The following is an 8,361-nucleotide window of genomic DNA, read 5'->3' on the forward strand; positions in this document are numbered from 1 at the left end:
CACAGTTTCAGGTAGAGACACGACAAGCAGGTGCTGTGATCACTGGTACCGCCTGGGAGCTGCCTGCACAGTCCATCATCACCGCTCACTGGCAACATTTATCCTGTGGCCAAGCTGTACATGCAGCTCTGAAAGCAAAGCTATAGATGCAGTATATAAGCTGCTAAAGTGCAGCACAGGCCTGCAGCTCCTCAGGCAAACTTCCATCACTTGGTCAAGTATCACTAAACCATATTTATTTTTCTGCTTTATTAAAGAATTATTCACAGCACTCAAAAAAACTCAAAAAGAAAACAATTGTCTATTATACATATTAAAACTTGTTGCACCAACCATAAAAATCAAATTTCTAAATACACTGATATACACAGAAAACCCTAAAATATGGCCATAGTATTCTTTTACTATTCCTTTTGCAATTATATTAGATTATATCCTATCAGTTTAGAAAATAATTGACATATCTGTAGACCATAGGATATCTACAAAATAGCAGTACTATGAGTATTTAGGATTAAATTTATAATTAATGTATAAAGCATTATAAAAGTTATGAAAAAAAAAAAAGTAAAAGGAACAAAATCCTATTCTTCGCTTAGGTTTCCTTGCTCACTATTTTAGATATTAAATACACATATCTAGTGTATCTAACTATACATATCTAGTATAGTTTTCCAAGCAAACGAGACTGATACAGCTATACCAGCTGTTTGTCCATCAGTCCTTCCACTCTAAAATGTTCTTTGTCAGCTTTAATTACATCAGACAAGGCAGAAGGGGATTCAGAGAAAGCACTTTGCTACAGCGAGAGTTTGTGGGTGGGAGGTAACAGCCTGTGTTATTGTTCCCTTTGGAGGGAGTTAGAGGAGACCTGAGGGCTGAGGCTAATGTCATTCTTGCTCCTCTTCCACCAACTACAACATCTTCTACTTCTTGCCTTTAAAGCATCAGGAATGCTTCTGCTGCCCAGTCCTGGCTGGAGGGTTTTAACCTTAAGGCCAGGGAAGTGGCTTTCCACTCACATTGGAATAGCTCCTTCCAAGGAAGGGATGCCAGATCCCAAAAGCTGGTGATGTTGAAAATTTTTCCAAGTTATTATTACCAGATGTGATTGCTAACATTCTGGTTCTGAATGTTTCCAAAGTTAAAACTGAGATAATGAGATTAGCCTGATACTAGGTATTGGGAGATAGCCTTTGCTGTGATAGCCTTCTTCATAAAATATGAGTGGGATATGGTCAGTCCTCTGTGACAAAAATATTTCTTGTATTATAGCGTAAAATAATAAAGCAACCAACACCCTGAATCCTACATAGCAAGGAAAAAAGATTATTCTGTACATTTCCAACAATACTGGGTTATTTATATCCCAGGAAGGGAAAAAAACAACCACCACCACCAACAAACCAATCAACCAACCAGCAGCCCACAAAGAATGAGCATTATTTAAAATGAGAAACAATAAGCTTTCTCCAAGTTTGTGTGTGAAATTTTTATGATAGAACCCCATTCAGATGAAGCCTGATTAAAAATGTTCATTTGTAGGCAAGTTGGAGTTGGCTGACTACTGCCTAATCATTAGGAATATTTATATGCATCTCAAACTATTTAAAATACAAACACTGGAAGAATTAAAAAAAAAAAAATGAAACCAAACCAAAAATGCATTTAATCCCAAAAAGCTTTCCTTTGGTTTCTATTTAGAGATATAATGAATACTCTAGTCATACAAGCAGCAAGACCACACAATCACAGAATAAAAGACCCTGGACAAAGATGAGAATTTAGTAAATGTTGTGCAACTAACAATACATTTTATCACGTGATCTCACAACTTTTTCCATAGGTGCTGAGTTTTAGGCTATTCATCAAAAGTGAGTTTTGGAGACAGAAATTATATACTCACAAAACTGATTTGTGATTTGACTCGTAAAAAACTTGAAAAGGTCAGCTAGTGTTTACATACCATGCACAGATTTTGCCTAACTGCAGTTATTCTTGTTCTTCAATCCAATGATCATTCCAATAAAATAATCCTTTGAATGACTAGAAACTGGATCCTGCTTCACAGTTTTAAATGCAAAATGACTTCTTTATTGTGTCGTGCTCAAAATACATTCTGTGTAACATAACTGCCTAATTTTGTTAGTTCTAGGGTTCCGACAACCAAATAATCTGATAAATCAATGTCAAACACCTTAAACCTTATGGCTTCCCCTCAAGGAAGTGCTATTTTACAAGTGGGGACAGATGAGTTCAGGGATTAAGAGCCAAACTCTCAGTAGTACCTAAGAACCGAGTAGCAAAGCTTTGCCTAATTTTGAGGCAAGAGCAAACACATACAGACATCACCTGCAGCTGGCTACAACTTCTCTGACTCAAACACACATCCATTTCTGGACAGGCACTGAAGCTGTGTATCCCAGACCTGCAGGGAGTGTCCTCAGCACCAAATCTCAGGGACTTGCCCTTTCACTAGTTGAAGTTGTTGCCCATGCTATCATCAATGTTTTCTGGAAGCACTTCAGTATGTGGTTACCACCACCGTGTAGGGCTTTTCCATATTGAATAATTTTGCCACTAGACAGCACCCAATGCCTTCTGCTGGCTGCCTCCAACTTCAGAAAGCCTGGCAACAGATGTAAGAAACAAGCCATGTGGGATTAGGCAGAAAATAAACAAGCAAACAAAAAACCAAACCAACCACACACGTTTCAGGGATCAGGCTCACTCTAAATTTTTCATTTTTAGGGTACCACCAGTATTCAGGCCACTACGCAGGGCAGCAGCCACACTGAGAAAAGATTGAGCTGTTCAACTGCTTGAGGCTTGAAAACCAGGCTGAAAAGAGGCCTGAAAAGGACCTTCAGCTTTGATCCCCCAAGGTTTTGGGCATGTGCCCTTCCCTACCTCTCATTTTATAAGAAAGGCTGGAAACTATTTGGTTGGTTAAAACAAAGTCAGGGATGAAAAGAACATTGAATTGACTCAGCCTTCAGGAAGTTGTAGACGGTTTAGGAGTCAAGAAATTTGTAATAACATTAGTAAGTATAAGAACATCAGCGCAGTGTTAGCTACAGAAAATTAGGAATTTGGTATTTTACAGATCCTGAGCACAGTGTTGGAGCACAGCATGGAGTTAATTTAAGGCAAGAGGTAAATTGTGAGTTTTTTGTTACCGTGAGATAATACAAAATTTCTACTGATAACACTTAAGAAAGAGTTTATTAGTTGCAGTAGGCTTTGTAGTTACAAGAAACTCCAAGCAACTTTGTCTGTTGAAAAATTAAAAATTTGTGTCTTCAGAAGTCTTACCAGTGGCAGGTATCCTAAAATATTGAGGATTTAAATGTGTTTTAACATCCCCGGCCTAATCCTAGCCTTGCTTCCCCCTCCCCCCAAAAGGGGGGGAAATCAATGCACTTTTCTAGGGTTTGAGGGATTTTTTTTTTAAGACACTTACACTGATATAGTTTGTTAGCTAGACTAACGCTTCAGATGCTTTAGAAATCCGTGTAAATACAGCCAAACATAACACACGCAGACACACCTGGGGATGAGGCAACTGGTTGCTTGAGGAATAAAAAGCAGGCAGATCTCAAATTCCTACCTCAGAAAATTCTATGAATCAGTCTTTTTCTCCATTTTCCTTTTAGTTTTGAGTGAGGAGGGATGTTGGACACACTTTGCCTCTGCAGCAGAACTGGTTCTCTGTGTCCATTCAGGGTTTCCTTCAGTTTGTTTCCACCCCAAGGTGCAGAGCCCTAGGATACGTGTTAAATCAAGGCTGCTATGTCCTCAGCAGGACTGTAAGAAATTATTCATTCCACATAGGAGCCTGGCAAGCAAATGCAGATGTGCCACATGAAGTACTTCCAAGGTCAATATTGTCTGCATAAGGTAGATTCTGGTATTTTAGCCATGTTTTGGCATAATCATCTGAACTTGAAGTCACACATTGAACTGAGTGCAGGATTTCTTTTGACTTTTCCTTTACTCTGAAGGAAATAAAGAATCATATACTAGAATTCTTTTTTTTTTTTTTTGAAGAATAATGTTGGTCATGTGATATACAAAGCCAGCCAATTTCCATCCACCTCCCAGGGCCACACACTGAGATGTGCTAAATAAGAGATCTTACCATGGAAATAAGTCTCCTCAATTTATAAATAGCAGAATGTAGTCACCTTCAGGGTTAAGCTAACAAAGAGAAGTAACAATCACTGCTACATTTCTGAACTTTAAGTCGTGAAATTTTATGCCAGAAGAATGAGGAAGAAAAGTCTGAGAACATGACTTAAACTTCTTTAAAAGTAAATAGTGTTTCAAGAGAAACCCCAAAGTGCCCTCTCCTGGCACCTGGCACCAACTGTGGGCTCTGAAACATCCTAAATCCACAGTACTTACTATCTGGTTAAAAAGAAATTCTTTTGACACACATTTTTTGTTAAGTTATTGTCTTTATTAGCTATAGAGCAAGGGTAAGAAACTGTCTGCGTAATTTTACAGATTAAGAAACATTGAAGTGATATGTTAAAAATTATTTTAAATTGCAATTAAACTGTTCATACTGTTTAGCTTTTTTCCAAATAAGGCATGTGCTTAAGATCCATTTAATTGTATTATTAGTATCACATAATATTAATGTTATTAACCTACAACAGTATTGACATAAATTTGCACGGCATTACTTACTGCTGATTATTATTGACACTCCTTTTTATAGATTTACCCTAGGAAGCAAAGCATTTTTGGTTTTAGTTAACCAAGCACAAAAAGTGCAGTAAGTGAAAATTGCATTAGAAAAATAAACCTGAACCCTCCTTTTATTTCTGGGTTTGGTGTTGCAGGTTAAAACACTCATTGCCTTGTCCCACCTTTCCTTAACACTTTCATCAGTGTAAGAGATGTATTTCATTTTGTTTAATTACATATTTTGTTTCTATGGCAACTAGACAGAATCTAATCCATTTCTGTTCCTTCCTAAGCCTTTACATAGTGATTTTCTTTCACAGTATAGTAGCAGAAGATAATCCTCCTTTAGAACTCTGAGTACTGTTCTTTCCAAATATCCCTTAATTAGTATGCATTAGGATTAAAACCAGTAGTTGTACTATAACTAAGAGAAACTGTGAAAAAAAATCTCACAGGATCGAGACAGAAAATTTGAAACTACCATCAAGTAGCTTCAGCATAAATTTACTGCCACCTGCAGGCAGGCTTTCACCGTCATGGATCTCCAGAGCATGGGAGCAGGGGGATGAAGAAAAGCAAATTCAGTGTTCCAACTCTGGCCAATTGATTCAGATTTATTTTACTTATCAGAAAAGCAGAATCCACTTATGTTGCCCTATTTAATCAAATAATGCCGATTATTTTAATTTCTGTTGTCCTATTCCAGCTTGTCTTTGTGAAGACAGTGGTGATGTCTGAAGATATTCCTTCCATAATAAAGGACACAAATTTTACTGCTGCTAACCACCTCTTGAACTGTGTGCTTTCTGTATTCTTCTGTTTTTCAAAGAAATTACTATGTTCTAAAACTTAAGCCAGATTTTTAAAAAATCTAGCAAGTCAAATCTTATAAAAAATACCATGTCTGTGGTTAAAATACCTGTTCTAGGAAAATTTGGAGATTACTGCCTTACTAAAATGGCCTGAGTCCTATACATTCATATTCTTTCATACAGAGAAGCCAAACTGAAAGAGTAACATTGACACTTGTGAAGCTTACAAATACCAAACATAAAGTTTACCTACAAGGCTTTTTTTTGAACCCATTGCCATCTGAAACAATTCTAACTTACAAAATCATACAGTATTTTCTCCCATCAGAAAGTGATACTGTCTCAGTCAGAGCCTAGGGTAACTAAGGCTAAATTAATCTAGCCCTAGACTAGGGCTTAAATTAATCTAGCCCTAGACTAGCCCTAGCTAGTGAATCTGTCAGATTATTTTCAGCCTTCAGACCTTTCATGCAACATCTGGAAAAGTTAAATTTCTGTAAGTGAGGTCTGCAGGGCTGCCAGCACACTGAAATAGGAGTCAGCTCAAAATATCAATTTTCAGCTTCCCACTGGTAGTTCCAGAAAAACACAGTACTGGAGTCTTAAATGGTAGAAGTCACATCTGATCCATCAGGACCATTTTCCATGTAGAGAAACAAAAGCCTACATAATGCCATACAAGTACATTTAGGCTGGCATTTTCAGGAAATGTCAAGTTTACTGAATACATGCTGTGCTTTTGTTGCAATTATAGACTGCAAATTCCATTCCAGAGGTAATATACTGTCTACCTGGTCTTAATTCCAGCAGCAACCGTGTTTCTGCCTGGGAATAGCATATTTAGGATATTTTTTAGGAATGATCACATATCCTCAGAATAGAGCTAACTTTGCCACATGTAAAAGGCTGTGTGGACAGGGCTGTCATCTGCCAATCTCTTATCGTAGATTTATAGAAAGGTTTGGGTTGAAAGGGACCTTAAAGATCATCCAAGTGTCATCCCCTCTGCCATGGGCAGAGACACCTTCCACTAGACCAGGTTGCTTAAAGCCTCACTAAAGCACTGAAGATTTTAGCTATTTAAATGCAAAGTCTATTGGACACACGGTTTCTTTCTCCTTATCTCTCTCCCTTGTCCTCTTAAAAAAGGGGGGAGGAGGGGAAAGGCTGTTCTTTTCCAACAGTAATAATTGAAGAATTTCTCCAGGAGATGGGAAGCTGTATTAGCATGTCTCTCTTTTGATAAAAGCCTATTTTTTTCTTTCTACTTAAAAGACAACAAAACCTCACACAGAACAAATTGAACCTATTGTTGGAAGACAGCACAGGTTTCAAAATGAGTGAAAATGTCAGTATTTAATCATCTCTTACCACTTGATGGGGGTGGTGAGCTACTTACACAGGCCTTGACTTACAAATAGAAAGTAAGATGATCATGGACTATAAATAGCCCATTTTTATAGTTTAAAAACAAACACTACGGTAAAGTGCCAAAATTCAAATGCATTTGGAAAGTTTAAGACCTGCTTATTATGAAATACCCAAGCTAAACTCCACATGATACTTAGTATTTTCAGGTTAAATCAATCACATTCCAACTAAATATATCAGATACTTCATTGTGGGAAAGATGAGCAGATCAATTTACTCTGTGTGTTTGGCAAAAACCAAACTGCATCTCCTCTGAAACATAACTATTGATAAAGAAGCCTTTTCTATACATGTACAGAAAGTTATTTTTGTCACTCAGTGCCTCTTGTTCTTCACTTACTTACTTTTTCCACATTACAGAATTCCTTTCAGCACTTCACAGATCTAAATCCAATTTGTAGGTTAAAACAAGGCTACCAAATCTTGAAAAATTTTAATGTAGGGGTGTAAAAAATAAAACAGATGGACAAGATGCTAACGATGTCTCTACTTCAAAGGACTAAAATCTGAGGAAGACCTCTTTTACCTCTTATGTAGGATCAAGTGAAACATTAACTGTTCAAATATTAAAAAGATACAAAGCATGTACCAAATATGATTCACCTAAGCATGAAACAATTAACCAGTTACAAACAAAAACCAACCTTACAGCTCTCCCATCAGATAGGCAGAAATGGTGACATGTCAAAAAGGAAAGCCGCAGCTCAGTTTCCTGTACTCCTAGAAATGGAACGAGTAGGTCCCAGCTGTCTGATCCCTAATGCACACTGCTATGATTATTACCCCTCACGTTGATATGAAATATGTTTATTCTGACTTAAGAAACCATAGTTACAAATCGTCAGTCCAAAGGCTCATTGCAAGGCTCTATGAAGGAAAGTTTTGCTTTGTAGAAGAGAAGAAGCTATAGGAATAATCAACTGCAGCTAGAGAGATGCAAAATACAGGAGAGGTAAAAGGGGTGAATCACAAAAGCAGTTTAGAGTACCCAGCATGGCCTAAATACAAATGATTTCCAGCATGTCTACAGTTATGAGATTCTTAACAGTGCTTATGTTTGATTTATAAGTGTCACAAAATAAAGCTTCCATAAAATATTTTCTAAAAGTTTGTAAAAACAAACAAAATGCAAACATACAAACTCTCAAAAATGGAAAGAAAAAGGTGCAAGTCAAAAGTTTTTTTAAAAAGCTTTAGGCCTGATGATTTAAAAATATTTCCCTTTGCCATTTGGTAGATCAACAATTCCAACAAGACTAGAAAATCAAAGAGCAAAACAACAGAAAAGATGTCCACTAACACAGATCATTTATTTATATACTAATTTAAAAAATGCAAATATTACAAAACGTTTATCAAACAACTGTATACATACAGTTCATATTGTTAAAAGCCAACATGTCAATTGATACTTTATGTACAT

The sequence above is a fragment of the Anomalospiza imberbis genome, chromosome 6 (assembly GCF_031753505.1).
Source record: "Anomalospiza imberbis isolate Cuckoo-Finch-1a 21T00152 chromosome 6, ASM3175350v1, whole genome shotgun sequence".
Lineage (NCBI taxonomy): Eukaryota > Metazoa > Chordata > Aves > Passeriformes > Viduidae > Anomalospiza > Anomalospiza imberbis.